At 33.6% G+C, this 19,214-nt stretch overlaps 1 long non-coding RNA gene across 1 annotated transcript; it reads left to right on the top strand.

Annotated features, from left to right (window-relative positions):
- The first annotated feature begins 7,504 nt into the window (after positions 1 to 7,504).
- Positions 7,505 to 8,668, top strand: LOC127859868 (uncharacterized). Its single transcript, XR_008039501.1, has 3 exons — positions 7,505 to 7,579; positions 7,786 to 7,839; positions 7,961 to 8,668. It is a non-coding gene; the product is annotated as an uncharacterized LOC127859868 (long non-coding RNA).
- The last annotated feature ends 10,546 nt before the right edge of the window (positions 8,669 to 19,214 follow it).

The following is a 19,214-nucleotide window of genomic DNA, read 5'->3' as shown; positions in this document are numbered from 1 at the left end:
TGCTGGTTTTGCAAGTCTATTATTTTAATAAAATACGTTTAAATACTGTTGCTCTAAAAGGTACAGGGCAGCGTATACATACAAGTAGTATTTAAAGACGATTGTGCTTTTCATGTATAACTTGGTTTGAATAAATATAAGATAATAAAAATGTCAAAACAAAAGCTAAATGGAAGAAGTTCAGGATTTATTTCGTTATTTTATTAAAAAACTTGTACTTTCGTAGTAATGGCAGTCAACACAGTTTTGAAAATAACCTGGTGATATGGTATGTGTTTGTTTTGTGTTAAACTAATTTTATTTACAACTTATTTTATTTGTTGTTTTTAAACGTGTATTCAAAAAATCATCATGCAAAATACGAAATTTGATATTGATCAAGTGTTACATTAATAGTTGTAATTGTATAGGTTAATAACATTTAAATGATGTGTCAATATTATATTCATGTTATTATCAAAATATGCTATGACGTAACGTCAAAAAGTCCGTCCATCCAGAAAATTGCGCATGTGATGAACATGTTTTCTTAATACAATTTTAATTTTTTAACATAGCGTCATGATAATTATATCAAACGAATCAGCTGACAAATGCGCATTTCACAATATATAATACAAAAAACAGAGATACCAACTTCTAAGGAAAACCTATGTTTAAGTGATTATAAAAGCGATATTATTTTTTCCATATTAATTATAATGGTGTCCTTGTAGAGAGGCCCTCTAAGGTTTGTAAAACATGCAACAATAATGTTTTACAATATCAAATTAGAACTCTTGTTAGCGTCCAAAGTTGGTTATGTTTTATGATTTCTAATGCCTAATTATGTTTTGCGTAAAATTCAGAAAAGATAAAAGTAAATTATAAAAGCAATATTTTCTACCGACTTGAATTAAAATAATATCGCTGTGAAGGAAAATTTATGACGTTCCTAAAATATGCAAAAGTATTTTTTCAATATCAGATGTGCGCTGTAGGTTGGTATAAGTTGTTTGATTTCCCTACCAAATTATGACATTTTCTGTTTTAAAGTTACAGTTTTAAAGCGTAAAATTGTTTCCGGTAACCCGACCCTGCGTGTTTTTTTTCTTGCCGACCCTAAAATTTAGTTTGGAGTATTTAAAGTCGATTTTCGTGCAACACGCTTTTCTTTCGACAGTATCACTTTACATGTATATAATAGGGATATAAGGCATCCGGAAAAAACTCTCCCGTCAATTTCATAGGGGCGGACATAGGCTCTCCCGTCTTTTATTCGGAAATTTAAATATCGCTTACCGTTAAACTGAAATAATGACCATTGGATTATATTTTCAATATACTTAGTATAAGAAAAATTAATTTCATATTCAAAATAATTTGAAAATTCCAATAAGATACATCGCTTCATATTACGTTTAGCGAATTATGCTGATGAATGTACGCTGTTTAATAATTGTGTATTATGAATGAACTAACAGATTCGAGTCCAATATCAATTATAAATAACGTTAATATCAAGTTGCATCTGCAGGAAATTATTGTATCGTCAAAACAAGGCCGGTCATTTTAGGCATGTGGCCAATTGCAATTTAATTAGACACAAGACAAAAAACATGACACACACTGGGGTCACCGCATTAACATGGCCAATGCAAAGCAACGCATAGCCTGAGGTTTAGACCCGGTTTAAGGGCGCCGAAACATTACACTTTGCCAAAAGAAAAAAAAAACCTTCAAAAGCAAAACACTAATTAACCTACTTGCATGACAATTTCAATCAAACTACAATAAAAGAGAATACGCTTAATTTGATTAAACTATTCAACTACTCAAAGGTTGTATGTTCACCAGAGCAACATAACTGTAGCTTTATAAGGCACAATGAAATGAAACAAAAACAACGTCGCACGTTTTTAATAAAATAATAAGTTAACTCCAGAAATAAGATCATGAGGGAAAATAGTCAAACCGCCCGCTGTCTTTTCCTTATTGCTCTCACGACAACAAAAGCCATCATATATACTATTTACCCTCAATATAAGATATAAATCAAAATCATTCGTAGGCACTTATCAGGATCCTCTTTACAAAGGTACCATCATAATTAATATCGAATTTATAAAACTGTTTCCTCTAAACCACTTTTACCTTTTCCAGGTTTTCCATTAGGCATTTTTTGTGTGCGAAAAAAAACCTAAAAGTAGACGGACTTTGACCGCAATTTACAGACTGACCCCGACCTTGCCATAAAATATTTTTACATCGTTAGAAGCTTTGGAGGCTCTTCTTTCCAACGGTACCATTATAATTCATATCGGACGAATACTTATGCATTTATAACCATTTTTGCTGGGTTTTATCCAAAAGAATTCAGAGTTTTCCGGACATTTCCGGGTTTTATACCTTCCCATACCAAATGTTGCCTAAATTCTAGCATCATTTTTTTCTTATGTTATTTCATACAAATTCGAGCATTGCCGGATAGTTACGTTGCATATGGAAATGGCTGTCATTAAAATTCAGAAGTGTTTGTCAGATTACGCATTTACTTATGCTCATTTGAGAATAAAACAAAACGTTTACAGTTGTGTGTAATTTATTCAAAGAGGTTTTGTTAAAACGCTTAACGTAATGAAAAAATGGTTTGACAATATTAAGCATGAAATGAACAATTTCCACGAGGATTACACCGTTGCCATCATCAGTTTTCTAATAAACTGGCCACTATTTTATCTGATTAGAATGGTAGATGTGTAGGAATAACAATAAATGCGTTTATAATTTATATAAACATTAAGTTTAACGGACAAGTGTAGTTCAGCAACGGACAAGTTAAATTTCCTAAATTGTTGTCCGTGGACAAGTATAGTTTTTTGAGATTTCGCCACCCCTGAATGCATAGGTCACCGGTTTCATATCGTTGAACTTTATTAATATTGTCTCTCTGACGGGCGTTTCTTGTTTGATGTATTATTTTAGCAGTCACATAACAACCGGGTTGTGTATTATGGATTTTTTACACCCAGTATTGCTGCTTCTTCCTGTATGTGCACGATGAGGATCTGAAATGCTAACCATATGATGATATATTCTTATTTTTTTTTCTAAAAAGAAGGGATGTCGTTGACGCTTGTTCGTAATATCATTTCATCGTTCATCAAACAGTTGTAACTCTGCTGCTCTGGTCTCCTTCCTACCATTGAATAATTAAATGGTACTTAAATTGAATGCGTTAAATTCCCTTTTATTTTTGTTGAGTTTGAGATGAAATGCTAAGAGGTTTAAATTTGTATACACGTTTATGTATCAGGGATATTGCTGGGCCAAGTGTGAGGTTGAGCGCTCTAAAACCGGTTTAAACCCCGGATGCGTTGCATTGACCGTTCCAAGGCGGTGACCCCAGCTTTAGTCTTCTATGTGTGTATGTTGTTTCGTAATGTGCTGTTTCCTACTGTTTTGGCAATTGGTCACTTTCCTTAAATGAATGACCAACTAATTGTATATAATGAGAATGCAATGCTGCTTAAGCAGCTGGAGTTTCACTGTTTTATATTGTATATGTTGCAAACAAGCTTAACGGACACTTTGGTTGCATACATGTTATTTGTATCCACAAACACGTATACGCACACAAAAGAGAAGTAAATTAAATTTTTATTTTCTGAAAGTTTTATTCAAACACCGGAATTAACATTGTTGTGTTATAAATAAATACCCAGCGCCGACAAGTTGGCGTTCAATGAGCGCGAGCGGCAGAAATCTGGACTACACTTTACATAAGATTGATCACGTGCCAGATTATTGTTGATATTTGATGTATTTACCTTCATGTTTTGTGTCAATGTCATGGCTTTACCTATAATTTAAAATTTTGCCTGATGTACACATCAGGTTAATTTTTGGGCCAAAATGTCAAAGTTTAAGGGCATCATCTAAACCTCATTTTAAGAGTGACGTCTGCATCGCAAAGCATGAATGTTAAGTCTGTTTTGAGATATATTAGATTTAAAAGTTATACACGTTTGGTAGTGTCAATATAGGTCTAAGATGTGTAGCTCCGTATTTTTTAAGGGATCAACATATCCGAAAACTCAAACCGGCTTCTTGCTCAGCGATGAAACCTAACATGCATCTAAACAGCGAAATGTTTTGTGTCAAGGTAATGGATTCAAACATAAATCAATAATTTAACCGATGTAAACATCAGATCAAATCTTGGGTTAAAACGTTGGTAATGAAGGACATCAACCTCCTTTTCTTATTGACGGCTATATCGCTGAGCACATATTTGCGTTTTAAGATATTGTATAAGATTTTATTTGTGTAACGTTCCCTTAGGTCAATACGGTCATACATGTGTAGCTTCGTTATTCTTTAAAGGGTCAAGGTATCAGAAAAATAACACTGGTTTCGTCCTAAGCGATGAATCCAAACACGGATATGCACAGCTTACTGTTTTGTGGCAAAGTCACGTTTTTTTCCAAATATTCAACAATATCCCACATCAGGTCAAATTTTGGGTCAAAATATCAAATTTTCAATGACATAAACTCAACCTCATTTTCGAAGTGACGGCTACATTGCTGAGCACAAATCTGAAGTTTTTTTTATAGATATATTGTAAGATTCAAACGTTATACACGTTTTTGATGATCACTTTAGGTCAATATAGGGTCAAACATGTGTTCCTCCGTAATTCTTTAAGAGGGCATATATCTGAAAACTTACACCGGATTCTTGCTCAGCGTTGAATCCTTACATGGATCTGAACAGCTTAATGTTTTGTGTCAAGTTTACGGCTTAACCCAAAATACAACATTATCTCTGATGTATACATCAGGTCACATTCTGAGTCAAAATGCAAAAATTCAATGAAATCAACCAAATATCATTTTCTAACCTATCTATCTCAAAATGGACTTCAAATTTGTGCTCAGCATTGAAGCCGTCACTTCAAAAATGAGGTTTTGTTAATGTCCTTGACATTTTATCCCAAACTTGGACCTAATGTTTACATCAGGGAAAGGAAAGTATTGATTTTTGGGTAAAACAGTGACCTTAACACAACACATCAAACTGTTCAGATCCATTTTAGGATTTAAAGCTGAACACGATTCCGGTGTTTATTTTTGTATATCTTGACCCATTAAAGAATTACGGAGCTACAAATGTTTACCTTAATTCACCTAAATTGACTATTCGTAACGTAAATGGCTTTTGAATCTTTCAAGATATCTTACAACGGACTTCAGATTTGTTCTCAGCGATTCAGTCGTCAATTTTAAAATGAGGTTTTGTTGATGTTCTTGAACTTTGACATTTTTACCCAAAAATTTGACGTTATGTTAACATCAGGGAACATGTTGAATTCTGGAAAAACGGTGACCTTGACACTAAACATTAAACAATTTAGGTCCATATAAGGATGCAACGCTGAGCACTAATTCGGTGTTAGTTTTCAAAATATTGACCCCTTAAATAATTATGCAGCTAGAAATGTTTTCCCTAAATTTTCCTCACGAAACACCGAAACGTGAACACGTGAATAAATTTGAATCTTACAAAATATCTCAAAACGGACTTCGGATTTGTGCTAAGCGATCCAGTGCTCGCTTATTTATTGACGTTTGATTAATGTCCTGGAACTTTTACCTTTTACCCAAAATTTGACCGGATGAAATCAGGGAAAATGTTGAATTTTGGGTAAAACCGTAACAATTACACAATACATTAAACTGTTCAGATACATGCAAGGATTCAACGCTGAGCACGAATTCAGTGTTCATTTTCGGATATCTTTCCCCCTACAGAATTACGCATCTACATATGTCTAACCTAAATTAACCTAAACCGATCCAACGAAACTTGAATAACTTTTGAATCGTACAATATACCTCAACACGGACCTCAGATTGGAGCTTAGCGATGCAGCCGTCACGTACAAAATGAGGTTGATGTCCTTGAACTTTGTCATGTTTACTTCTGACTTCAGTCAGTGTGACATTCGCGACCAATACGATTATTATGCTGTGTCATAAAAGATAGACATGCCTTAATTAAAATAATGTGATTAGTGTTGGATTCAAATCAAAGCGCACCTGATATATGATATCATATGCAATAATAGATAAACTCAAAACATGAAAATGTTAATAGGCCAGTAGTACCTAATTTAAAAGAATGAAACAAAGTAATCAATGCTTAAAAAAATCCAATCGACTTATTGACGAATGTATCTGAGAATGTCTGCTATTTTCAGTTTATTAGTGGTTTATAACAGATTGATTTTTTAGTACGTCGTACCTGTAAAATGCATTTTGTTAACAATAATGAAGTCATCGGATGTCAAGCCTAGCGCGGTATCGTATTACATCGCCACTGACATTTTGTTCTCTTACAGACGCGTGAAGGTTATTTAGAGCGGATATTTTTGGTTTAATCCTTTTTAGATTATTCCACTCGTTTTTTTTCTAATCGTAATAAATTAATTGCAACTGGCTATAAGAACTTAAAAAAAAAAAAATTTAACTTGCACTAATTTTCAATAGTCAAATCAGGTCAAAAAACCTTTTATTTCAACTCAATTCATGTGTGACATGAATACATGAGCATACAAGAGATGTGTTTGTCAGAAACAAAATGCCCCCTATTGCGCCGCTTTGAAGCCATACATTTGACCTTTGACCTTGAATGATAACCTTGACCGTTCACCACTCAAAATGTGCAGCTCCGTAAAATACACATGTATGCCAAATATCAAGTTGCTATCTTCAATATTGCAAAAGTTATTGAAAACTTTAACCAAGGTAAAATTTTGGGACACACAATGAATGACAGACAGACAGACAGGCCAAAAACAATATGACCCCGATCTTTATATCCGGGGGCATAAAAAGTACGTAAATGTATAGACGAGGCAGGCAATAATATATAAAAATAATGATTACATTACATATGATTCTAATTATTTATTCTTTCTTGATTATACAATATAAAGAACACATTTCAAGAAGCGTCTAATAACATATTCTTATTTAATTATACAATATAGATAACATATTTAAAGTAGCGTCAACACATATAAAAGTTAGAACGGATAATCATTTTCAATATGAGCAATAAAGTACGTAGATGTATTAACGAGGCCGGTAATAATGCAATAAAAAGATAAATTACATTACATGTGATAAAGGTATTTATTGAATAGTCTTTCTTGATTTTATAATACATACATATATATATATATATATATATATATATATATATATATATATATATATATATATATATATATATATATATATATACCATATTTCACGTGTCATCAACATATATAGAACGGAACATCATTTGTAATTCGACTAACTTGGAGGTCGTTAAGATAAAAAAATGTAATTTTTCTAAGGAATCTTCGGAGAGTTTTAAAACAGTTTTCTTCAGCTATCATATAGTGGAGTTTAGCCTTTAGGTCTTAACCGATTTAGACTTAAAACGATAAAAACCAACCAATCAGCTCTCAAGAGAGCAAGCGGCATGGTGTTAGGTGTAAGGATGGTCGTAAAGAGGATTAATTAATATAACGGGATCTTATCGGGTAAGTGTGTAGAGTTTTCATGGGCTCGGATTTTGTAAGATTATATGAATATTTCTCTGTCATAATGTCGGCTTGTTTTCTGCAATCATTGGAAGCATTTCTTTTGCATTAAAATGAATATATTTTCTTCTGATTGGGTCATGAATGATTTCCATTTATGACTTTATCGACTTAGTTAATTGTTTTTATTTATTTCGTGTTTTCAGGAGATGCTTGATGTTGATTGCTCCTTTTCGTCGCATATGGATGATCAGACCAAGGTTAAGCATTTAGTACTGCTGTATTTGAGCGTCTGTATCATATGATATATCTGATTATTTAGTAATTTTAAGGTCTGTGATAATTGTAAAGCTTAAAGGTGTTTTTCAATTTATGTTTTAGTTGCTGTATGTCATACGATGAACTATGTACATGTGCAATAGAGGGGAGAGGGGCATATGACAGGAGAGCACCATGAGTACGTTAGGGACAAGTGAAGTTTTTAATAGAAACCAGGCTATAAAAGAGTTAAACTCGTATTGTTGTTAAAATTATTTGTATGCGTTTGTGTAATTTTGTTGCCTCGTTTTTATTTTTTGTGTTAAATAACTTATAGATTTTTAATGTATTTGGTCGTTTATAAAAGTAATGTTTAAGAAGCGTTTTTCGATCGGCATTAAATTGTTTGCATTCTAATAAGTATTGGAATTCATCCCGAATTTTGTTACATGTTGTACAGGTTCTTAAACCAATAGGTGTTCTGTTCCAATTTCCAACTTCAATCGGTAGCCTGTGGTTTCTTGTCCTGATTCTTATTACAAATTTTAGAAATGCATGTGATGTGTTTACTAAATATGATTCAAAGCTGAGATTTCTTTTAATCAGTTTATAGAAAGTACTATAAATACAGTTATCAAGTGATGATAACCATTCATTTATAAACAGGTCTTTAAGATTATGCTTAATAAATAGTTTAAGCCAGTCAATGCTAGGGTAACTGTGTGAGCTCCACACATGCATAATTCCACATGTTATTAAAATTGATTTGACATTGAAAAACCAGGGATAAAGGCGTGTAAGTGACTGATCGTCAAGATGTTTGCATGTATTGAACAGTGACATATAAATTGTTGTGGATAATTTTTCTTGTTCTGTGGTACTATTCGATATCAGTTTTGCCCAGAATGTTTTCGTTTTTTCTTGTATGTCTAGTTTTGATGGTGTAAGTCCAGTTTCTCCATAGATAAAGTAAGTTGATGTACTGCGTTTCATTTTAAGGATTTGTTTAATAAATTTCAATTGTACCCGTTCAATAATGTCTAAGTTGCCATAACCCCATATTTTTGCACCACAAAGGATGATTGGTTTTATTGTTTTGTTAAAGAGGTCTATTTGTAGATATATTTGGAGTTGTAGACGATTACAATTTCGTATTAGGCTGAACATAGCCCTAGTGGCTTGGTTGGCAATATGGCTCCGACTTTATATTATGCCCAGATATGTGTATTCACTGACAGCTGACAGTGTTGATAGCTTGATCATGAAAAGTAAAATGGGATTCCTCGGGCCTGCCTTTACAGAACACTAATAGTTTTGACTTTTTAATTTTTACATTTTATTTCCAATCTGTACAATATTTTTCGTATATGTCAAAAGCTTTTTGTGGGTCTTGTTCGGATTCTGACATGATATCTGTGTCATCCGCATATAAAAGGATGATTTTTTGAAAGTTTAATTGCTGGTCGTTTTCATTAAATTTGGGCATGTTCGTGCCTTGTACAGTGCTCTTTTGTTCGAAGTAGTTGTGTAAATAGTTAAGAAATAGAGAGAATAGTATTGGCGACAAATTATCACCCTGTCTGAACCCTGAATTGCTAGGGAAAAAGTTAGAAAAGGTGCCATTAGATAAAATGCATGATTTAATGTTATTGTATAGATTTGTTACGAGGTTCAGGCATTTACCATTGATGTTAAACCATGCAAGTTTTTCCCATAGCCCATCTCTCCAGACTGTATCGAAAGTCTGTCTCAGGTCTATAAAAGAGCAGAATAATTTCTGTTTATGGTTGTGTATATATTGTATCAGGTGTTGGCGTATGAAAATATTGTCGGAAGTTGAAAAGCCTTTCTTGAAACCTGCTTGCGAATTGTGTAAAATATGTTTGGCTCGAGGTATTTGTTGAGTCTATTATATATAGCGCTAGTGAACAGTTTTCTATTACAGCTCAGAAGGGTAATAGGGCAGTAGTTCTTCGCTTTTGTTGGGTCACCTTTGTTTGTATAGATTGGATTTATTATGGTCCAGTGTTCAGAAATTACGCCTGTATCAAATACGAGATTATATAACTTTAGGTATATATTTTTCATTTGTTCAAAGGGGTTTTTATTTGTTTATTTAGGGTTTTATCATATACACATACCTTGTTGGATTTTAAGGTATTAACTTCAAATTGAATTTCATGCATGTCAATTGGGTTATTGATTTCTTCATTAAGGTTTCATTTTCTTTTTAGTATTGCGACTTCTTCCTGCATTGCAAGACAGTTATCTGCATATAAAAACTATATGATGTTTTTTCTCCAAGGCTTTTCAATTAAGCAACAATTTAAAAGGAGCATGAGTGAGCCACTTCATCACGAAACTTGATTGCGCATAATATTTAAGCCAGCTGATTATGAAACACAGTGCTGATAAATATGAAAAGAAAACAAAATCAATTTGGTTTAAATTTCTAGGAAAACAAAACCAAGTGATATATACCATTTTAAATGATTAAGATACTGCACACGGCCATAATTAGTGAGTCGCGTTAAACGGTAATCTGTTCGGCTTGCCTATTTACATGTTTAATTACCCCCAATGTTTTGAACAAACCGTTCCATGGCGATTACCCAAGAAATTGCCAGAGTGAGTAGTGTGTTGTTATGTATAATTTGACGGTATATTATAATGCTAGCGATTGTAAACACTACATCATGATTATGTATCTGTAGGTTCAGTAATCCAATATTAAACGACCATGACTATGCCAAAATATCAGTTTATTTCAGATTATGTGAAACTGGTAAGTAGGTTGGCCATAGATCTTTGATAAACTTTACTAATATATAACGTCCAAAATATTGGCCGCGGTTATCGCTAACTGTCGCATTAATGCACAGTCGTTAGTCAATCAACATTTTACCTTATTTATTGGATTGGTATCAACTGCCTTTTTTGTTCCCTAGGTTGAGTTCATTTCATTAAAGCGGGTCTCGGGGTTTATTTCTTGACCCGCTGCATATGTCTCATATGTGACCCATACGCTCATGAATTACCAACTTTTAATTTGTTTACTAGTAGCCAAAAAGTTATTACTTTGAGCAAGGAATAAGGTAATAATAAGTATTTTATATTTATAAAACTCATACTTGTCCAATCCTTAAAATGACACAAGCTTCCGGTGTTATATTCAACATGATGCTATGAATAAATGTTACTGTTATTATACATAATTTTTGTATAGCATATTTTAATACTTATAACAATGTACACAAAAGTCCTTTCTTAAACCACATTATATTTAAACTAGAAATGGCGCGGCAGAGGCCGACGCGTATCCCCACGCCGCATGTTTGGCACAGGGGCGCCCCAGGTTTGGTAATGGGACCTTGCATAATTGAGATTGACCGTATTGTCATAAGAGATGTTCAGTATAAATTTAAATTAATTCAATGAAGAAATGAAGAAGCTAATGTAAAATAACCTAACAAATGATTGAAAATCTATACCCTAATTTCTCCTCCTCATCCTGCTTTCCTAACAAATCTAATAATGAATCAACTTCACTGTAGTCAATTATGTACATGTCATCCTAATTGGAATGACTTATGAGATGACTGAACATGCTCTCTTATAGCCAATCTTCTTGCTTCTGCTTTGGAAAAGTTATGTTTTGAGGTTAAATGGTTGACTAAATAGTAGCGGCTCAGAAATTTTCTATCGCAATCTTGTACACAACAATAAATATGTTGTATTTCATGTCTGTCTTTGATGTGCCTGTTCAAAGTCCATCTTGCTTTAAATTGCTTCTCACATTTTCCCATGTTAACATTTAGACAGATTTTCAGTAATGAGTCTAAAATTGTAATTGCACTAATTGAAAGTTTCAGCCCTTTTATAGATTCTTGAGGCTATATTCCATGAGTTTCTCATGCTTTTTATGCTTGACTGCGTTCTATCTCTTCTCTCATATACAGGTGTCCCTTTGCGCCAATATTTTATAATCCCTTGTATAAACATTAGATTGCGCTAAACAATTGCACGGATGAGTTAACACAAACAATTAAATACTAAATACATATCTGCGCCACTACTGTTTATTTATTTTTTTTATATCATTTGGCAGGATATTTACTTACCTCCCTTTAAAGCTTATTACTTCCTTTGGATTTGTTTTTTTAACCTTTGACATTGAAGGATGACCTTGACCTTAACCTTCAATCACTCAAAATGTGCAGTTCCATGAGATTCACATGCATGCCAACTATCAAGTTGCTATCATCAATATTGCAAAGTTATGGCCAATGCACCATACCGGGGGCATAAAAATAAGTGAAAATCTCTGACCTGGCCCCGCCACAACCCCCATAACTTTTGACCCAGGGGTCAGATCAAAATTCCGTCACTGTCACCGTCGCACATATGCTCAAAGCTACCATGTATGTAAGTTTCACGGTTCTAGTGCTAATAATTTAGGAGGAGCAGGTGGCCAGGACGGACGGACAGACGCACATCAATACAATATCCCCACTTTTTTCTCCGAAACAGTTTGTTAACATATATAAATATGGCGAAAGTTTGCCTCATAGTCATGTCCATTTCCAATATCAATGAAACAGAAATGCTGCGAAGCATTTACTTTACCACTGCATTGATATCTGCCTTATATAACACTGAATGGTATATATTTTATATCAGTTCAACAGTACAACAGGAAGTTCTTATATCAGTCGATGATAGGAGGTAGGTCATATTACTCGGGATCCACTATAAAGTAATCATTTGTCAAACAATCGAATCAGATTCAACAAAACAAACAATTTGATACTAATATTTATTATATTTTGAACACAAAAAGCAACGCAAACGGCAAAACACCATGTTTTTCAAATACAAAGCTGGCGTCATTGTTAACACGTCAAACGACAAAACTCATATTATTTCCCGCTAAAAATGCAGCTTTTTAGAGATACTATTATTTCGTTCAAATTGGGGACGTAGAGATATGATAAACAGATAACCAGGTTACTGACTGATCGTTTTGTATATGTATTAGGCTCGGCACGAATAAAATAGCGGCTCGGCAAACCTCGCCGTTATACTATTATAAGCCTTGTCTGCTATATTACGAACAATATCAGGGAGTTATATGCTATTCTCTATTTATCATGAAGATATCTATGAGACTGTGTGCAAATGCGTGTTGATTTTGGTATAACACTGCTGGAAAACTATTTGGATCGGTCCTCTTATCACTTGCTGTTTCTCTAACAAGCCTTATCTAGTTCTGATTTACGTACCGATATAAATGGCTTTATGTGGGATAATACATGCACAATATTGTTTGAATAGGTATTGATAAGAAATACCAGTTCGCTAATGAAACGATCCGCAGTTTCAACGGAGACTTTGCCGGAATGAATACGATTATAGTAACATTACTGGCGTGCTCTCTAAACGTACATGGTATGAAATATACTACTATCTTGTATAAATATAACGATATAATTTATTGCATTGTTGATATTTCAATTATCAGCTTATCTGTATGAACCGTCCATGGGAAAAACACGCAAACGTAAAAACAGCAGTAACGGTAGTAATAAATCCAGTAGTAGTAAGGGACAAAACAAAGTTGCAAAAAATAAGTGCAGTTCTGGGGAAACAAATGATTTAACAAACGGTGTGTTGAGTGAAACGTGCAACGCTAATTTAAGTGTTAGTGACGCTATCCACGGTGCTCATTCCGTACTATTCAGTGATTCCGGGATGGATAACTCAGTGTTCGTACCAAGTGAACGGGAGACCGGAAATGGAGCTGAGGGAAGCATCCTATCACAGGTCAGTCAACCCCTCAACTCAGAGATTATGAGTTTCCTGAGATCTATGAATCAGGCTATGAACAATAAATTTTCAAGTATTACTACACAGTTGGAAACACTAAATAAACTTGAAACAAAAGTAAACGACATAGAATCTGAACTTTGCAAGCTGTGGAATGTTGTTCAAGAAAATAACAAAATTCAGAGCGAAAAGCTTAACAAGATTGCGGAAAATGTTTCGTCGCTTGAGTTCGCTTTGGCAGAGTCACAGAGCGCCATTTCAAAACTGCAGCAAGAAAAGTCCGAATTATCAGAGACCTTAAATTACATGCAAGCGCAGTCAATGAGGAACATTTTAATTTTATCCGGCATCAATGAAAGCTCGTCCGAAAAGCCTGACGATACCGAGCGTCTACTGCGCTCTTTCATAGTAGAAAATCTGAAAATACCCCAGGACGATGTCAAGTGTATTAATCTTGAGAGAGTACATCGTATTGGTGTTAGGCAAAGCGGTAACCAACCACATCCTCGTCCAATAGTGGCAAAATTCTCACTGTTCAAGGACAGAGAAAGCGTGCGGAAATCAAGTTGGAACCTTAAAGGAACCAAGTTCTACGTCAGTGAGCAATTTCCAAAGGACGTTGCCGACCGGCGCAGAAGCTTGATGCCGGCCTTCCGGAAAGCACGTGCTGATGGCAAGAAGGCATGGTTAAGCTACGACAAACTGTACATAAATGGTGTTCCGGTGCGTCCTGACAGTTCCACAAGCAACAACAGCAGCGGTAGCAGAAAGTAGGGACTTCAGGAGGCTGAAATAAAAGTTCTCTCTTGGAACGTTCAAGGACTTTCAAATGTAACAATTAACGATGAAGACTTCTTAAACTACATTCGTAAATTTGATATTATTTTGTTCTATGAAACATGGGCTAATAACTCAGCTTGTTATGACATTGATGGCTATAAATGTTACCTTTTTAACAGGAAAATTCAGAACAAAAAATCAAAACGCTCTAGTGGCGGAATAGCAATTTATATTAAGCAATCTATTGCGAAGGGAATTTCTATTGTTAAAAATCATCAGGATGCAATTGTGTGGCTTAAATTAGATAAGCTTTATTTTAATCTAACGGAAGACTTTTTTCTGGCTAGAGTTTATATCTGGCCTGAGAATTCCCCTATGTATAATATTTTGAATGTTAATTTATTTGATATCTTACAAAATGAAATTAATCATTTTCAAACAAATGGTAAAGTTTTTTTAGCTGGTGATTTGAACGCTCGAGTAGGAAATAAGCGAGACTTTATTGTATGTGATCGCACAGTTAATCTGTTAAATGACCAATCTTACATAAGTGATTCTCAACTTCCACGAAATTCAATGGATTCGCAAAGTAACTGTTTTGGTACGAAGCTTCTTGACATGTGCAAATCGCTCTCATTGAGAATAGCTAACGGTAGACTTAGCCATGATAGTTTCGGCGCTTTTACGTTCATGAATTTACGTGGTTCAAGTGTTATTGATTACTTGTTACTACGCGAAGAAAATTTTAAGCTTATAAAATATTTTAATGTTGAATCTCACTCAGAATGGTCAGATCATTGCCCGTTGGCATTCAATATCATGTGTAATACTTTAATATCGAGAGGTAATAATGAATCGACTACGACACGTCTTATCTGGTTAGATCAGCATCGAGACGAATTTCGACAAAAATTAATCGCAAATGCACATGTATTTAACAGTATTAGAGATGATCTTGATTGTAATAACGTTGACAGTATTGATTATTGCGTGGACAGATTTTCGAAAATATTAAGCGAAGCTGGTGAGGCTTTATTTTCTAAGACTTTAAAAAGTGAGAAATCTTACTCTAAAAATACATTATTTAAGAAAGCAGAGTGGTTCGATAACGACTGCCGTCTAGCAAAATCTGCATATTTCAAAGCTCTAATGGAATACAATAAAAGCAGATCAGATATCGATAGAGCGCTTATGATAAATAACAAATCATTGTACAAACGTACTGTTAAATCGAAACGTCAGCAACATAAAAGCAAAAAATTAAAAGAAATCGTTAGTCTTAGACACTCAAAGCCTAGAGATTTTTGGAAGCTTTTTAGTAAAAATAAAACTAGCATAAGTGATTCTTTGTCCATTGATGATTTTTATAATTATTTTTACTCTCTCCAGAAAGATTTAAAACACGTAGATCATATCCAAGCAGAACAATTTTGCATTTCTTATAATTTTAACATTAATAACGGCAGATTTGAAGAATTAGATGGTCCAATTACCACTGACGAAATCGATAAGGCAGTTAATCGGCTTAAACGTAATAAATCGTGTGGCTGTGACTATTTGTTAAACGAATATTTCATCGAAAGTTTAGATATATTATCACCACATCTATTAAAGATATTTAATGCTATACTGAATTCAGGTCATTTTCCTCCAGAATGGTCAAAGGGGTTCATTGTGCCTGTTTTTAAAAAGAATAACCATGACGATGTACGTAATTATAGGGGGATTACTCTGGTAAGCTGCATGTCCAAACTTTTTACGAGCATTCTAAACAGTCGTTTAAATAACTGGATTGTTAATAATAACATTTTAAGTGACGCTCAATTCCGGCTTCCGGAAGGGCCGCTCGACTACTGACGCTATTTTTGTACTTAATGCTATTATTCAAAATGTCGTTAATTTTAACGGACGTTTGTACTGTTGTTTTATCGATATGAAACGTGCATTTGATTCGTTCTATTTAAATGGACTATGGTATAAGCTTAACAACGCAGGTATTAACGGTAAATTACTAACGCTCATCAAAGACATGTATCATCAAGTTAAATGCTGTGTATAAAAGTGTAATTCATACTCGGATTTCTTTAATTGTGCGATTGGACTCAAACAGGGAGAGGAACTCTCGCCGGTGCTGTTTTCTCTATTCTTAGATGACCTTGAACTATTTTTAGAAAAAGACGTCAATTCTGGACTTTCATATGATGACTTGATATTTATACTTATGCTTTTTTGCTGATGATATGGTAATATTCGGCAAGTCTGTAACTGACCTCCAACAAAGTATTAACAACCTTAGCGAATATTGCGATCTTTGGGGTCTAGAAGTTAATATTAGCAAAACTAAGGTAATGGTATTTAGAAAAAGAGGACCGACTTTAAACAATGAAAAATGGTCATTTAAATGTGAAAAGTTAGTAATAGTTGATGACTTCAATTACTTAGGAACAGTTTTTAATTACACGGGTTCGTTTTTACTAAACGCTGAATCTCTTTCTGGGAAAGGACTTAAAGCCCTAAATGTTTTAATGATTAATTTAAAAAACCTTGATATCAAACCTAGTATTGCTTTTCAACTTTTTGACGCATTCGTGGGTGCGACTTTAAATTATGGTTGCGAGATATGGGGATTTGATAAGTTTATCGAAATAGAACGTATACACCTTAAGTTTTGTAAAAGGCTCCTAGGTATCAAAGCATCTAGCAGCAGCATGGGAGTATATGGGGAACTAGGAAGGTATCCACTTTGCATTAACAGAAATGTTCGTATAATAAAATACTGGTGTAAACTTATCCATTCAAATAACATAATCATATCAAAATTGTATGAACGCTTCAAAAGTATGAAACTATGTAAAGGCAATTGGGCTTTAAATGTGAAGAAGTTGTTGGATACCTACGGATTTTCATACGTATGGGACAATCCCTCTTCGGTCAATCTCGATACCTTCCATATTGTATTTAAGTCAACTGTTTTAGACGTTTTTAAGCAATGCTGGTACAATTCGATTAATAATAGCAACTCATTAATGACATATAAATTATTTAAATGCACCTTTGAGTTTGAACCATATCTTGATTATTTGCCAAACAAATTGCGTATATGTGTTTCCAAATTACGATTATCGTCGCTCAAACTAGCAATTGAAACAGGTAGACATAACAATATAGAGAGATCACAGCGAGTATGCGCAAAATGTCAAGTCAGAGATATTGAAGACGAGTACCATTTTATCATGATATGCCCAGCCTTCAATTCACTGAGAAAAGAACTAATCAAAGCCTACTATTATAAAAGACCAAGTATGTTTAAATTTGTTGAATTAATGGGTACTTCAAACAAAACACAAGTAAGGAACCTGAGCAAGGTCATATGTAGAGCCATAATGCAGCCCCACCCAGCTAACTAACCCTGAATATTCAAATATTAACTAATAAATTCCCCTTCATCTAGTAGTTGGGTAAATAAACTCGTCTTTTTAATGTTTGATGGTCGTACTATGTTCATCCTCAACATTCGTCTGTACATGTTCTTAGTACATTCACCTTATTCATCATCTGAATATGTTAGCCTAGCACAACTTAAATATTATTGTTGCATATTTTGAAAAATGTACAAAAAATAATCAAATTTTGTACAATTACCTTTTGTTTTTAAATTATATATGTTGTACAGTTTAGTATATTTCAAATACTTCACTTATAGCCTTAACGCATGATCAAATTTTACTTATCTTGAACAAATTTGCTAAAATATTAACTAACTAATTTTTCTTCATTTTTTTTCGTATCAAGTTGTCTTGTATAACGTTTAAATAATTGAACTATATTTATGGTTTTCATCCTCCAATATTTCTATGAAAGTTAATAACAAATAATTGTTTTCATCATCTGTATATGTTAATCTAGAGAAACACGAATACTATTTTATTGTTGTTTTTTTTGTTTTTTATTAGTATGTAAAACAAATCTTTATTATATACAACTTATTAATTAAAATCATTTATGTATGAATATGATCTTTACGCGATCAATATGATATTTAAATATTCTTATTTGTTATCACGTTGACATAATGCTTTGTATACATGTAACTATTTTGTAAATGACAAAAAACTGTAAAGTTTACGTCAATAAAACATTCTGTCTGTCTGTCTGTCTGTTGAATTTGTTTCCTTTTCACGAGCATTTATATACATATCATATCCGTCAAACGACGAGTTGTGCAATAAGACATGGTACTGTATACATGTCCAAATAATATTACATATGAAAATAACAGTAACTATAAAACTATGGATGTCTGTTTTTTAAGCATGAAATGTCAACATTAGTATTTAAGTACCTTACGTTTTCTAGATTCAACGCCTGTAAACCGCTCTTGTCCTAATTTCAACGCTTTCTGCAGATGTCCGAGGTACGAAAACGGTTACTTCGAATGCCCAAGCCCTTGTGTATCGGGTACGTGTGATCTGTATACATATAGCCAATAAATTTAAGCATGCGCAAATGAAAATTATTAGTCAACATTCTGCGAAATAAATGAACGTATGTCGGTACAATATCGCACAGCTAACGGAAAGAAGCAGTTAAAACAAAAAACTATATTGCTTAAGAAATACTAGAAGTAAACATCTTTTATAGAGGAAAGGCGTTAACCAAATAGAACCGGACCGAACTCAATTTCCGTACCGAAGAAAACATAGATTATTTATTTGATCATTTTTGACATATTTGATGATAATGAATTATTAAAACACATTCAGAACAAGTT

This window comes from Dreissena polymorpha, chromosome 15 (genome assembly GCF_020536995.1).
Source record: "Dreissena polymorpha isolate Duluth1 chromosome 15, UMN_Dpol_1.0, whole genome shotgun sequence".
In the NCBI taxonomy this organism is placed as follows: Eukaryota; Metazoa; Mollusca; class Bivalvia; order Myida; family Dreissenidae; genus Dreissena; species Dreissena polymorpha.
Note: the sequence above shows the minus strand (reverse complement) of the source record. Positions and strands in the feature narration are given on the sequence as shown.